The following is a 17397-nucleotide window of genomic DNA, read 5'->3' as shown; positions in this document are numbered from 1 at the left end:
AAGGCATGTACAATATTCACTGTTAGAATGTCAATGACTCATCTGAACATAGTGGGAATAATGTTTTAAAGAAAGCTAAGAGTTTAAGTGTATTTTCACAAATCTGCATGTTTTTTCTCTCTTATGTTCAGTGTTCCTAAAAATTTAGGTGTTATAATTGAGATGAAAATGCTTTCCTATATATATATATCTAGATCTAGACTCCGCCATTTTTTCTGATCCATCCCATAGGAACCCCAACATAAGTTTACTCAACTCTTTATGTGAAGGGTTCTGTAAAGTAGTTTTGCCGGACAAAGTTGTGTCTACAGTTAGACAGACACAACCCGATTACAATATACCCCCCCCCCCCCCTTATAGTAACTTAAAGATGCTCCACAGCCGCATAAACGAGACCTACTCGTCATTTCAACAATGATTGGTGTTTAATCGTATATATATATGCACATGTATAAGCCTTATTAACATAAAAATATTTTCATTAGGTGCATGCGCAATCAGTATTTCATTCCATATAATAATAATAGTAATAATAATACTGGACGGAGGCATAATGCCTATATATCCAGATCGCTAATCATACTATACATCCCGACTATTAATAAGTTCAGTATTATCTATCTCATGTTTAAAGCCAAGCGAAATTCAAATGTTTTTTATTGATGGTGACGTAACCACGGCTTCGGGAAGAGAGTATCCGCTCCTTTAATGAATACTTTCTCAAATTTAGACGACTTGGTCGTTTTAACAATGTCAAAGAGTGGGCACTATAGGATACATATGTACATGTATACAGTTTTTTTTTCTTGATACATTGTAGATGCCAAGAAGGGCTGAAAACGTTAGCGGCGAAATACTTATGTCCTAAAGGTTTTTTTTTTCGTGATAAAATATTTATACATGTAGTGCCTATGTTTTTTTTGGAGAGCAATTAATTATTTTCACTATTTTTTATCTTGAAATGATAGCAGAGATTTACATAGTAGATATCTAATTAACTATCTAAATATCTGACGATAGCAATTGTGTAAAGTAAGTAACTTTTGAAACTGAAGAAAAATACTAATTCATCTGCTGTTGTTTTTGACACAGGAATCGGCGGATTAGTTAAAGTTTATATAATTAATAAATTATGGACCTACCAGGGCGTCTCAAGACAATTTTTAGACGTTTTAGAGGTCTAGACAAAAAAACAAAAAAAAACGATAAAAAATCATACTCTATGTACTACGTATATACTTGTATACATACCGACTTCTGATGCGTCTAAAATTGGTTGGGGCACTCTGGTGGTGCCTAAAATTATATAAACTGTACAAACTAAATTCTCAGAACACTGGTTTTTGATGGAGAAACCGTTTGTCAGTTGTGGAATATTTTCAACTATTTAGGAGTACATGCCTACATGTATATCTTTAAAACCCCTAGCACTCTACAGAGGTACATCTTTTCTTTGTACATCTGCCTATCGTAAAATGTCGGAAGCCAATCTCAAAACGAACTCCATGTACATGTACAGTATATATAGTTCCTCTCTTTTGAGGGTTCCAACAAGTTGGAACCATGGCGGCTCGCTCTTCCAAAATGTGATTAATATGAGCAGAATAAATACTACCTCGTATAATGTACGTCGATATGTTTCAGATACATTAACAGCATATTTCATAGAAATATACTAGCCCTATATATTTAAGGGCTTGAGACTGCATCATCGGTGTAATATTTGGACAAAAACAAAGAAAACAATAAGACGCTGACACAATCATGTCGATATATCCGCCAAGAATATGGACTTATTAGTAATATAAGCATTGGTCTTTATACAGAGGTGGTCGCTCTGACAGGTTTACCTATACGAACAAGCAATGACAAAAGAGCAATGAGCAATAATAATGTTTAATCTCATGTGTAAATTGTAAACATTACAAAGTTCTGTGTGATACATTATTCGGCAGTGCAAATGGATTATGATTGATGCAAGTCATGAAATACCTGAATAATGCACGTCACTAGGCAACATCTATACTTATATATAGATAGTCACCATGGCAACACATGTTGATATATATTTTATGATAACTTAAATTTGCTGGTCTTCATGACAACACATCGTTGTTATGGTAAAAAATTACATCTTCAAAGTATCACATGTACATGTTGTCATCGTAACAGTATGTTTTGTTGTAGATTGCATGGTTTTCTTTAAGATATATAATTGTGGTAACGTGTTGTTGTGGTTAAAAGTCACCATTAGATTTATATAATTTATAACCGTATAGTCGATTTTTGTACAGCACAGTACTGTATGTCAACATAGTACCATTAAATGGTACCAAAATTACATGTGTTGTCATGGTAACATTTAATGTCAACAAAATTACATGTGCTGTCATGGTAACATTAAATGTTAACAAAATTACATATGTATCAGTACGTTTCATATCCTCATAATGTGATGTCTATGTTAAGGACATCCAGATTAATTTACAAAATAGAATGATAATTGATTATCGTTGAACTTGGTCTCATAATCCTTTTTGAATTCCCAAGCCTATTGCATAATATACATAAGTATATTTTGATCAGATATAAGCATGAGTGATGGCCAAAAACTTGTTACAATCCATGTAGAACTCTATGACAAATAGGTATCGAATTTAAAGGATGTACTTTATTTCATAGACTGGGCCCCGCCCAATCCTGAAACCCGGGGGGTCATGAGCCAAAATTTTTACAAACTTACAATTTCCCCCAAAGCATGTTTACAAAAACGTTAAAAAGAAAAACCCTGTCAATATAAGCTCATTTAACAAGTAGCATTTAAAGGATTTACCTCTATTTCCTATGTATTATAATACCGCCCTCCATTTGGGGGGTCAGGCCAAAATTTATACAGTTCTGTTCCCCTTCCCCAAGGAAATGTTTAATAGCCAAATAAATGGTTACAAATCCATGCAGAAATTATGACTAGTAGCATTTAAAGGAAATGTTGACGGACAAACGGACGTACGGACGGAATTGGACGAAACATGACGTTGGATCAAGTTACACAAAGAATTACTCACCGGCTTCGGGCCAGGTGAGCTAAAAAAACGATATGATAAAATCATACTCCCTTTGTACTAGTATATATTGTTATACATATTACATAAAGGTACTTCTGATGTGTCAAAATTGAGTTGGGTCACTCTGGTAAAGCAAAATTATATAGAGACTGTACAAAACTAATTCTCAGTGTCAAACAAAATGTATTTGATGGAGACCAACCGTTTGGATCAGTCGTGGAATATTTTAAAAAGGAAATGGCCTACATGTATATCTTATCAGTAGCATCTAGGACAGATATGGTACATTTTTACTTTTACAACACGTAAAAAATGTCGGAAGCCAATCTTGTAAAAACGAACTCCATGTACATTACCAGTAATTATAGTTCCTGTTCTTTTGTTGTTCCAACAAGTTTTACAAAATGAACGGCTTCGCTTACTTCCAAAATGTTTAATATGAGCAGAATAAATACCGTGATCGTAAACCATGTACTAGAATGGTTCAGATACATTAACAGCATAGTGTCAAAAAATATAAATCCCCATATATGTTAAGGGTTTTTATATGGGGAAAGTAAGTCACGCTTTTTGTGAAAAAACATAAGAAAACAAATAAGATGACACAATCAGTGTCGATATATCCGTCAAGTGAGGAACATTCAATATCAAATTTGGTCTTTATACAGAGGATGGTCGCTTTTTACAGGTTTTTATACGAACTTTTTCCGAAACAACAGCTTTTAATAATTTTAAGATGGTATAAATTGTAAAACGAGATACATTATTCGGCAGTAAAGGAACCTTGTAGAGTCAAAATTATTATATGACACCTTGGCAACATCTTTATTATTTAATGAAGATAGTTTTCAACCCATTTGTTGTATATATTTTTGACGCTGTCGTCCTAATTTGCAGTAGTTGATTATCATTGCGCCAGACGGCAAAAAATTACACTTAAAGTGAAACATCTCCATGTTGTCATGTAATATATTTTGTTGTTTGAATTGCTTTTTCTTGCATATGTTTGGTTGTTATTGTAAAAGTCACTTTCATATGTAGGCATTTTATAAACCGTAGTATTTTTTAACAGTCAGTTATTGTATGAACCTTGCATGTGTTTTTTAAAATTACATGTGTTTGAAAGGTAGTTTTATTTAAATGGTATTAAAGGATTTGTTATGGTAAAACTTGATTAACTATCAAATTACATTTGTTTTAAGTACTTTTTTGTTAGACATGACATTTAATTAACATGATAATAAAATTATAATTGATTAGAGTTAAAATTATCATAATCATTTGTTGAATTCCAACATTTTATTAAATTTTAATGATAGTTTTCAGACAGTAAAGCATTTCCTTAGTCAAACACTTATTATCATTTGGCAGACGGCATTTCCAAATTCACAGTTTCCTTGTTTCATTAAAACACTTGATATACACCACCCATTATTTGGTAACTCATGTTACAATTCACATATTTTAATAACCATTGTACAGTAATTTTTATGCCATGTCAAACATTTTAAATAAACACAGTTTTAGGATAGCTTTTTATTTAACAAATACAGTAAAATGAAGCCTAATAATCACATTTTGATAATATGTCCCATTTGGTAGGAAGTTTTTACTTAACCAGGTACAAATGAACCTAAAGTCACACTCATTATATAGACAATTGCAATTTTTGACTTTAACATTTGATATTTAAAATCACTCATGTACATAAGGACCATTACATATTATTTGTATACATGTCCATAAATGTACCCAATTTTAAAAAAATCATCCCTCAAAAATATTCTTTGACCCAATAAGAACACTGGAAATGATTAAAACAAAAATAAAGAAAGAATCTTTTGGGATTGGATTTTTATTAAAAGTAAATTAAATTAAACCATTATTTCTAAACATTATATTGTCAAACAGTTTATAGACCAACTTTTGAGCGCCAAAGGAGCTTTTTATATTAACATTAAATAACCATTTCAGTTTAAACAGCGCTTTTCATTTATTATTAAATTATTGCAAACAGGTAACATTATAGTGTCAAAACTTTATAAATTGAGACCACTACCTTTTTGTTAGGAACATTGTTTTTAATTTAAAACACAATGTACAGTAAAAAGGAAACCTGTATTTTGGTCAATTTATAATGTCAAACAGGCCATTATATTGTGAGCGCAATTCACGTCAGCTTTTTATTTAACAAGTACAGTAAAGGAACCTTCCTTAGTGTCAAACTCTGTATATAGACCACCCATTTGGTAGGAGCTTTTTATTTAACCAGGTACAGTAAAGGAACCTTCCTTAGTGTCAAACTCTAGTATATAGACCACCCATTTGGTAGGAGCTTTTTATTTAACCAAGGTACAGTAAAGGAACCTTCCTTAGTGTCAAACACTGTATATAGACCACCCATTTGGTAGGAGCTTTTTATTTAACCAGGTACAGTAAAGGAACCTTCCTTAGTGTCAAACACTGTATATAGACACACCCATTTGGTAGGAGCTTTTTATTTAACCAGGTACAGTAAAGGAACCTTCCTTAGTGTCAAACACTGTATATAGACCACCCATTTGGTAGGAGCTTTTTATTTAACCAGGTACAGTAAAGGAACCTTCCTTAGTGTCAAACACTGTATATAGACCCAGACCACCCATTTGGTAGGAGCTTTTTATTTAACCAGGTACAGTAAAGGAACCTTCCTTAGTGTCAAACACTGTATATAGACCACCCATTTGGTAGGAGCTTTTTATTTAACCAGGTACAGTAAAGGAACCTTCCTTAGTGTCAAACTCTGTATATAGACCACCCATTTTGGTAGGAGCTTTTTATTTAACCAGGTACAGTAAAGGAACCTTCCTTAGTGTCAAACTCTATATATAGACCACCCATTTGGTAGGAGCTTTTTATTTAACCAGGTACAGTAAAGGAACCTTCCTTAGTGTCAAACTCTGTATATAGACCACCCATTTGGTAGGAGCTTTTTATTTAACCAGGTACAGTAAAGGAACCTTCCTTAGTGTCAAACACTGTATATAGACCACCCATTTGGTAGGAGCTTTTTATTTAACCAGGTACAGTAAAGGAACCTTCCTTAGTGTCAAACACTGTATATAGACCACCCCATTTGGTAGGAGCTTTTTATTTAACCAGGTACAGTAAAGGAACCTTCCTTAGTGTCAAACTCTGTATATAGACCACCCATTTGGTAGGAGCTTTTTATTTAACCAGGTACAGTAAAGGAACCTTCCTTAGTGTCAAACTCTATATATAGACCACCCATTTGGTAGGAGCTTTTTATTTAACCAGGTACAGTAAAGGAACCTTCCTTAGTGTCAAACTCTGTATATAGACCACCCATTTGGTAGGAGCTTTTTATTTAACCAGGTACAGTAAAGGAACCTTCCTTAGTGTCAAACACTGTATATAGACCACCCATTTGGTAGGAGCTTTTTATTTAACCAGGTACAGTAAAGGAACCTTCCTTAGTGTCAAACACTGTATATAGACCACCCATTTGGTAGGAGCTTTTTATTTAACCAGGTACAGTAAAGGAACCTTCCTTAGTGTCAAACACTGTATATAGACCACCCATTTGGTAGGAGCTTTTTATTTAACCAGGTACAGTAAAGGAACCTTCCTTAGTGTCAAACACTGTATATAGACCACCCATTTGGTAGGAGCTTTTTATTTAACCAGGTACAGTAAAGGAACCTTCCTTAGTGTCAAACACTGTATATAGACCACCCATTTGGTAGGAGCTTTTTATTTAACCAGGTACAGTAAAGGAACCTTCCTTAGTGTCAAACTCTATATATAGACCACCCATTTGGTAGGAGCTTTTTATTTAACCAGGTACAGTAAAGGAACCTTCCTTAGTGTCAAACACTGTATATAGACCACCCATTTGGTAGGAGCTTTTTATTTAACCAGGTACAGTAAAGGAACCTTCCTTAGTGTCAAACACTGTATATAGACCACCCATTTGGTAGGAGCTTTTTATTTAACCAGGTACAGTAAAGGAACCTTCCTTAGTGTCAAACTCTGTATATAGACCACCCATTTTGGTAGGAGCTTTTTATTTAACCAGGTACAGTAAAGGAACCTTCCTTAGTGTCAAACACTGTATATAGACCACCCATTTGGTAGGAGCTTTTTATTTAACCAGGTACAGTAAAGGAACCTTCCTTAGTGTCAAACACTGTATATAGACCACCCATTTGGTAGGAGCTTTTTATTTAACCAGGTACAGTAAAGGAACCTTCCTTAGTGTCAAACTCTATATATAGACCACCTGTTTGGTAGGAGCTTTTTATTTAACCAGGTACAGTAAAGGAACCTTCCTTAGTGTCAAACTCTATATATAGACCACCTGTTTGGTAGGAGCTTTTTATTTAACCAGGTACAGTAAAGGAACCTTCCTTAGTGTCAAACTCTGTATATAGACCACCCATTTGGTAGGAGCTTTTTATTTAACCAGGTACAGTAAAGGAACCTTCCTTAGTGTCAAACACTGTATATAGACCACCCATTTGGTAGGAGCTTTTTATTTAACCAGGTACAGTAAAGGAACCTTCCTTAGTGTCAAACTCTGTATATAGACCACCCATTTGGTAGGAGCTTTTTATTTAACCAGGTACAGTAAAGGAACCTTCCTTAGTGTCAAACACTGTATATAGACCACCCATTTGGTAGGAGCTTTTTATTTAACCAGGTACAGTAAAGGAACCTTCCTTAGTGTCAAACTCAGTATATAGACCACCCATTTGGTAGGAGCTTTTTATTTAACCAGGTACAGTAAAGGAACCTTCCTTAGTGTCAAACTCTATATATAGACCACCCATTTGGTAGGAGCTTTTTATTTAACCAGGTACAGTAAAAGGAACCTTCCTTAGTGTCAAACTCTGTATATAGACCACCCATTTGGTAGGAGCTTTTTATTTAACCAAGGTACAGTAAAGGAACCTTCCTTAGTGTCAAACACTGTATATAGACCACCCATTTGGTAGGAGCTTTTTATTTAACCAGGTACAGTAAAGGAACCTTCCTTAGTGTCAAACTCTGTATATAGACCACCCATTTGGTAGGAGCTTTTTATTTAACCAGGTACAGTAAAGGAACCTTCCTTAGTGTCAAACTCTGTATATAGACCACCCATTTGGTAGGAGCTTTTTATTTAACCAGGTACAGTAAAGGAACCTTCCTTAGTGTCAAACACTGTATATAGACCACCCATTTGGTAGGAGCTTTTTATTTAACCAGGTACAGTAAAGGAACCTTCCTTAGTGTCAAACTCTGTATATAGACCACCCATTTGGTAGGAGCTTTTTATTTAACCAAGTACAGTAAAGGAACCTTCCTTAGTGTCAAACTTATATAAGACCACCCATTTGGTAGGAGCTTTTTATTTAACAGGTACAGTAAAGGAACCTTCTTAGTGTCAAACTCTATATAGACCACCCATTTGGTAGGAGCTTTTTATTTAACCAGGTACAGTAAAGGAACCTTCCTTAGTGTCAAACTCTGTATATAGACCACCCATTTGGTAGGAGCTTTTTCTTTATGAAATGGGTGGTAAAATTTATTTGTACGAGCCTTGGCAAGTTACTCTGTAATCGTTCTATCAATAAACAATTACCGCAACATATTACCGCGTTAAGATACATTGTAGGAACATTTGCAACATACAGGTACAGACATTTACATATATATATATATATGTATATATTATACTTACATAATCATGAATACGTGTATGGTCTACATTACAATGGAGCAGTGTCCTGATTCGCTGTGGCAGACAACAGCAGAAGATGTCAAATACCGGTATAAGGTATTTTGGTGCTACCTCATGTCTTTTTGTTGGACCTGTAACAGAGGCTAGTGTTAGCATTCATTTCAGCATTGATGTCACCATTTTTGTTTTTAATTTCAACGCAGTATGAAAGAAGTTTTGTTTGCAAATTGTGTATTGAATAAATGTTCGATTCCATTAATTTTTAAGGGATTACTTTTTTGTCCATTACTTATTATCAGAGTTTGACATGCTAACATGTAGAACAAATATATGTACCTGGCCTACTATACATTTTGGCCGCGTACAAAATGGTTCCTATATGTCTAAGTAGTGGAGCACTGCCTCAAAAAAATCACTTGGGCATAGTTTTCTATACTTTGTTGCAGGTTTCCAATTATTTTAAGCGTATACTATTTTTGTCCAAAAGAAAGATAACAAACATTCTTAATATCTACTTTATCACTCATAAGACGTCAAATTAATAATTTGTAGACTTGCCGTATGATTTTCCTTCAAAAAGACCATCGTATTTATATGTGAAAAAAAGAATGTCTCACTGTGAATTTGACATTTTATATGGTTCAGTTTTATTGCCTAGTAGGTAAGTGATATTAAACAAGTAAGATAATATGCATACAGACGTTTTAATAATGGTTTGCACAAACAGTTCTTTGCTCCATTAGCAGTAATAGGCACCAATTGTAGCTCTAAAGATGACACCATTATCTGTTAAAAGTCTTTTGAGCTACAATATTGCAGATAGCTCACCTGTAATTAGACTAACGATAAGTCCCACGACGATACAGACAACAGTACCAAAGGTAGAATACCACAGGTAAGATAACGAGTAAAGCTTGGTCAGCCCGCTCCTGTAAAAACACCAGTAATAATACACAGTTACAGTACTGTAAAACCTGCCTTAGTGACCACATTTGTATAATGACCACCTTCATATAATTACCACCTTTGTATAATGACCACTTTTGTATAATGACCACCTGTGTATAATGACAACATTTGTATAATGACCACCTGTGTATAATGACAACATTTGTATAATGACCACCTGTATATAATGACAACATTTGTATAATGACCATCTGTGTATATTGTCCATTTGTGTATAATGAACACCTGTGTATAATGAGCACCTGTGTATAATGACAACCTTTTTGTATAATGAGCACCTGTGTGTAATGAACACCTGTGTATAATGACCACCGGTGTATAATGACACCTGTGTATAATGACCACCTGTGTACAATCACCACCTTTGTATAATTACCACCTGTTGAATAAGACCATTCTTGATCTTCTGTGGTCTATGATGGTTAATTTTCTAAGGATATCATTGTTGTAAGAAACGTTTTGGATTTGGTTTTCTTTTTGGAAAGGTAAAACAAAGAGAATTGACTACATCAGATTGTTTGTGAGTTTTAGGTGACTGTATTATGTTCTGTAAGAGTGGGACTTATATCCTATTTACATGTATAGTGCTATCTCACTGAAGCATGCCGCTAAAGACACCAAACAACACACCCCACCCAGTCACATTACACTGACCACGGGCGAAACAGTTGTCCCACTGTCTTTATGCCAAATGTAAGTTGGTTTTTAGGCAGATGTTGGGATGAACAAAATGAGTTAGGAAGAATTGAAAATGTAAAATGCCAAATTCAGTTGCCTTTTACGATCATACATGTTACATTCATCCTCGATACTCCAGGGGTTACTATCTCTGTGATACCCACCTCTGAACCATCTCATTGTAGAATTTAACACAGTTCAGGAGGAAAATCTGACCAATCACAAGAGTGCAGATGTTTCCTTTGAATATTACACAGAGAGTGATGCCACAATGTACTGTTAACCGATTATTTTGATGTATGTGTAAGGCTCATTTGTTGTCAAACACAGCTAGCCTTCACTTTTGCTTTGACATATAGTCAAGGGGTGGATATAATTTCAGTGATAGTAACCCCTGCAGAATCAATGATGGGTTACAAATTGTAAATTATCAACAATTCTTTTAACATCCTATAGACATAGCAACTAGAAGATGAGTGACAGTGTTTCTGTCTGACAATAACTGATGTAATTAATAGGATACTTACACAGACTCTTAGGAGATGAGTGACAGTGTTTCTGTCTGACAATAACTGATGTAATTAATAGGATACTTACACAGACTCTACTATACTTGTGTGGGTGACAACATCTGGTAGAGATGAAGAACTCATGTCCATCATGGTGAAATAATGAAGTGAGACATTTGGAGAATGAGTCGATGAAGAATACAACGAGGTTAGATTTAATACTGAAATGTCTGTATAAGAGGTAGAGCAGTTAGAATCAGGAAATTCTAAAGTCTCTGGCGAGCCTATCACTGAATATTTCCCAATGTTGATCCACAACATGATGGCGTAGGAAATGAGACTTCCAGCTACAGCACCCTGTAATACAGTGGAAACACACTATCAACAAGAGATTCATGATACAGCACGCTGTAATACAGAGGAAATTAACACACTATCAACAAGAGATTCATGATAGAGCACCCTGTAATACAGAGGAAACACAATATCAACAAGAGATTCATGATACAGCACCCTGTATACAGAGAAAACACACTATCAACAAGAGATTCATGATACAGCGCCAGTAATACAGAGGAAACACACTATCAACAAGAGATTCACGATACAGCGCCATGTAATACAGAGGAAACACACTATCAACAAGAGATTCATGATACAGCACCCTGTAATACAGTGGAAACACACTATCAACAAGAGATTCATGATGCAGCACCCTGTAATACAGAGGAAACACATTATCAACAAGAGATTCATGATACAGCACCCTGTAATACAGAGGAAACACATTATCAACAAGAGATTCTTGATACAGCACCCTGTAATACAGAGGAAACACACTATCAACAAGAGATTCATGATACAGCACGCTGTAATACAGAGGAAAAACACCCATCAACAAGAGATTCATGATACAGCACCCTGTAATACAGAGGAAACACACTATCAACAAGAGATTCATCACTGTGACAAAAATTATTCTACAAGATTTTTTGTGTGTGTTTTAAACAAAGAATCTTACATGAGTGGTTATGTGATATGAAATTTATCAAACAAGATCAGTAATTTGAAATATACTATGAGCCAAATTAGCATATTATCTAACAAGATTAATCAATTTCATATCACATAGTCACGAGTGTAAGATTATATTTATAAAGAGATATGTGAAACTTTAAATTTCACCTCTAAGTGCTAGTACTATATTACACAGCAAATAAGACCCCCCCCCCCTCTATGACTATTGAAGTAATATACATTTCTTAGATGATTTTAATAAATAATTTCAAATTTATTATGTATTCTAGCAACTTTACTGGCCAGGGGATTTTCTGTAAAAATGTTTTGAAATTACTGTTTCGATTCCCTCGTAAAAACTTACCATCCAATTACAGCAAGGAAAGAAAGCCCCCAGTATAACAATTCCATTGAGGGCTCCAGAGGCTGACCCCATGAAGCTAAGAGATGCCTGGAGGAAACAAATAAACATATTAAACCAGTAAAAGAGGCCCCAAGGTCACAGAACAATCTTAGATTGAAGTGTTTCCTTAGTTGATGTATAGCGTTTCAACACTGTTGTATCTTGATATACATTTAATATATTAGACATCTGTTGTTAAGCGACAAACTTCATTTGTTGCAAAATGGGGATATTTCAGAGAAAAAATAAATAAGAGAGAAAATAATAAATTAAGTAATCTAAAAAGGTGAAAGCTTACCATCAAATTTAAAATGATCAACATACAATGTATTTTGTCTTTGCATATTACAGAGTTAGCTCCCTTGCGGGTAGGTATTGATTGTTATAACATTATTTTGTGAGTGCAATTCACATCGTTTTCTCTGAAAAGTAAGACGTTACCCTCACAAACACATGACGTCACCATCAATACCTACTCACAAGGGCAGATAACTCTGTAAGATGTAAATACAAAATACTATAAATCAACTTTCATTTGCAGTAACTTAATTTTGCTATTTCCATTTCACAACAAGGTCGCAATGATTAACATTCACCGATGGAAATTCATATACAGTGGACCCTCGATAATCCGGACACCTTCGTTCCCAGGCTAAACCGTCCGGATTACGAGTTTTCCTGACTGCCGAATTCCGTGTTCTTAGTCAATTAAATTGTCATGTACGAGTTACTCCCCTTGGCTTGGTAATTGTTGATAGGCTTTTATGTAATATACTTCGTTTGTTATTTTTTATAGGTATTTTATATCATTACGTTAAGATCAATAAATAAACGTATTTCTTTCTTTTTCAAAATACGAAACCTAAAGCCATCGTTAATTGTGTATTATGTATGCATATATATAGCTACGTATCCACTCTTGATCTGTCGTACGGCAAATTGCCAAACCAATGATCAATATCATCTACGTTCTTGGCATAAAAAACTATGATAACAAATAGTTGTGAACATTTCATGAACTATTATAACTGTTATTTTGTATAATATGTGTTTTTAATGACCATTTCCACAAGTTTTTGCTTTCTGACTTACAGACGTGTAGAACATATTATAACCACTAGCCCGTTCACGTCTAACTTCGTGCACAATGTCACACACGTGTAAATGGCATGTGCTGTAGACTTTATATCAGATACCACAGAAGATGAATTTGAATAGATTCACATACATTTAAAATTCCTATTATTTTATGTGAGATATTATCTCACATTAAGTATCCGATACTCGTAGCGAGATATTCTGCGAGCGAAACATAAGTAAGGTACCTACAGCCAGATATTTAGATAGTATAAATTATCTATGTGTCTGTTACAGCATACGTATACGTACCCAAGCTCAAACTGCATGTTTAAAAGCGTGTGGCTAAAAATATATTGCGTATCTCAATTACAACACTGAAGTTTGATCTCCTATAGAAAACCAATGAACCGTTACATGACTGCATGTACCCGTGTGAAAGGTGTTCAGGTAAACGCCCGTGGCTATGACCTCACGGCCGTCGTTATGACAACACACTCAGTGTCAAGTGATAGTGTGTATTGTACACATGACTGTAGCTGGCCTTGAATTTTCTCGGCACGTGGCGACAAGAAATTGTCCGGATTATTGCGGGAATCTATTAACGAAAATTACATTCAGTTCCCAAAATGGAGTTCCGGATTCGGAATACGAATTTCCGGACTAATGAGTATAAATAACGTTACGGAAATCCGTTCCCTGACATTTCCGTCCGGATTTTGAGTTTTCCGGACTATCGGCGTCCGGATTATCGCGGGTCCACTGTATATTGAAGAGACTTACATGACATTGCATATTAATTTTAACTCCTTCATCCCTGAAGGCACATTTAAACTCTTCTTCCTTCAAAGGCTAGGAGAGTTCAATAATATATACTCACCTGAAGTACAGTTCCTTTCAAATTTCTTACGAGGAATGTCATCCCCACTCCTAAGGCTCCGTACAAAAACACTGCAACGAAATGATATTAAATATTAAATAGACTCAAATGTAAGAGGCCAATAGGGCCTGTATTTCTCACTTGGCCCCAGTTTCTCTAATATTTTTAGTATAAGGAAAATCAAATCCTTTACATAGATTCTCTATAGGAAAGGTATGAAATAAGTTAAAAAAAAGGTTTTTTAATGGAGGTGTTGTACATGTACATATGAAACAATTTGCTGATGCATGGATATGTTGGATTGTGTAGTGGTTCATTGAGCTTGGATGTTTTATTCATTTAGTCATCCCTGTTGATTCCAGAGATGGATTAACTCATTCACCCCTGAAATGTCATAATGGACTGGTCTAGACTTTGATTTTGAAGAGCCTAAATGTGTCTTAAGGGATGAATGAATTAAAGAGCAATCTTCATATTGGCATTCAGACCTCCACTCGATCAGACCAAGGGACAATTACCAGTGTACACATGTACCCCTACATAAATAGTATCCGGATACTTTTTATACCCCTACACATGTACCCGCCTTGCATAAAATGTATCTACTAAAAATGTTCATATTCAATTTATTCTGTCTCAAAATGGTTGATAATTTTAGTTAAAGAAAAACTGAGTGGTGGCAGTCATTAGTGTCTGTGATCCAAAGAGAAATCCTGACTTCCGGGGCAAACATTTTTTTCCCGCTTGTTTTGTCTATTTCAACAAGTTTGAATTACACTGGCCCCTGGGGTTTAGGATATCTCTGTTTGGGTCACAAACCATTTTGAGACAAAATATACTGAATACAAACATTTGTAGGGGTGGGGGTTGTTACTTTTTATGTAAGTGTTGGGGGGGGGGGGGGTACTATGCAAGCATATGCAAGCATAAAAAGCATCCATATACCTTTGGTAGGGGGGAGGGGGTGGTGGTGTTACATTCTATACATGACACTGGGTATATATATATACCATCCTGATTCTGTCACATGGACACTCAGTCAATTAGGGCTAATGGTTACAAATATACAGACTTATGCACAGATGCACAATTTTTTCACTCACCTATACAGCGTGTGATTCTTGCCTTTGTCTGCTCTGATTGAAGCTTAAAGAAAGGCTTTAGAATATCCTCCCATGTGATTGCACTCAGTGAACTCAGGTTTGATGAAAGAGAACTAGAACCAGTGGAATACAGACAATTACATAATTAACATCATTTATTATCATAATTACATTAGAATTAATCAAAGAAAAAATAGTGATTGCTCATCGGGGCTTCTTTCAAACAAAATCATTACCATGATATATACATGTATTATTCTGTATGTAAATATCAAAGAGTTATCTGCCCTTGTGGGTAGGTATTGATTGTGACGTCATGTGTTTGAAAGCGTATCATCATATATTTCAGAGAAAAGCAATGTGAGTTCTGATTGACTCACAGTTAATGGCTACCAATACTACCAACAAGGGAAGTAACTCTATAAAATCCAGAGATGGAATAATAATATAGTGTTTATAAAGAGACTCACAATGTAGCAGAAAATATGAACAGTTCAGCTTAAACGGTCAAAAAGAAAAGAAAAGGCTAGTTTCCTGAAAGGAAACACTTAAGTTTGCATCCATAAAATTGAAGATGACAATTTAAATTTGAATCATGCTGTGATATGACTTATTTCTTTTTTTATTGCTAGGAGTATAAAGATAAAGGCTATAAATAGAAAAAGGTATGCCCAAAACTATAAATAGACAGGGGATTCCCCATTGTGCAACACAACCAAAGGATATATATACATACCTTAGAGTTCCACTATAGAGACACGCTATAAATAGCCCAGGGATTCCAGGTATGTTGAGGATGTCCATTACAAAGTGTGGAATCAGCCTGGTTTTTGTTTTTTTATTTGACCACTGGTCATAGGGTCACAACCCAACTGTGTGTAGTAAGCGAAGGCGGACACGCCCATCAGACACGCCCCCGTCAACAGGAGGAACACGCGCCAAACAATTCGCCAGGATAGCTCTATAGCAAAGAGACAAATGTATTGGTGTTAAAAATGTTAGAAAAAGTAAAAAAAAAAAAAAAAAAAAAAAAAAAAAAAAAAAAAAAAAAAAAAAAAAAAAACTTCGTAAAATAGGTGTAATGTAAACAAGGACATAGTCATTCAGATCCCCGGCCAATGGAGATATCAAAGCTGAAGTAAGTTTGATTGTGGAGACTTATGTGCCGGATGAACAGGAAAAAGGTAGTTGAGCTAAGAAAGATGGAGTATAATTCAAGTAGAGCGGGGCTGCAATTGTTGAATCAGGTATACAGCCTTGACATTTATATTAGACTCTATATAGCTATATACACAAAGATGGGTGGAGTTTTGCAAAGTAACATTTACCATGATATTTTCAGCAATATTTCCATCATAACAGAAAAAGTGCAAAAATTGAAAACCTAAAAATAGCAAAAGGTACTACTAGACCATAAAAAGAACGTGTCTATGAAGCTTCATGGAAATATCTCTACTGGTTTTAGAGTTATGCTCCGGAAATGAACCTGCTACAAAAATATGATATTTTCAGCAATGTTTCTATGGTTACAGAAAAAAGCACAAAAAGTGAAAACCTAAAAATAGCAAAAGGCACTACTAGACCATAAGAACAATGTGTCTATGAAGTTTCATGGAAATATCTCTGCTGGTTTTAGAGTTGTGCTCTGGAAACGATTCTTACACAAAAATCTGCCATTTTCAGCAATGTTTCCATGGTTACAGAAAAAAGTACAAAAAGTGAAAACCTTAAAATAGCAAAAGGCACTACTAGACCATAAGACTAATGTGCCTATGGAGTTCCGTGCATATATCTCAACCGATTTTCCAGTTATGCTGTGGAAACGAACCTGGTACAAAAATATGATATTTTCAGCAATGTTTCCATGGTTACGGAAAAAGTGCAAAAAATGAAAACCTAAAAATAGCAAAAGGCACTACTAGACCATAAGAACAATGTGTCTATGAAGTTTCATGGAAATATCTCTGCATG

The 17397-nt window shown here is 35.0% G+C and overlaps 1 pseudogene; it reads right to left on the bottom strand.

Annotated features, from left to right (window-relative positions):
* Positions 1-3057: 3057 nt before the first annotated feature.
* The window catches only part of LOC138305769 (sodium-dependent multivitamin transporter-like), a 29419-nt pseudogene continuing 15079 nt past the window's right edge, over positions 3058-17397 (bottom strand).

Source organism: Argopecten irradians, chromosome 13 (genome assembly GCF_041381155.1).
Source record: "Argopecten irradians isolate NY chromosome 13, Ai_NY, whole genome shotgun sequence".
Lineage (NCBI taxonomy): Eukaryota > Metazoa > Mollusca > Bivalvia > Pectinida > Pectinidae > Argopecten > Argopecten irradians.
The sequence above is the reverse complement of the archived record's forward strand: the minus strand, read 5'-3'. Positions and strand labels throughout refer to the sequence as shown.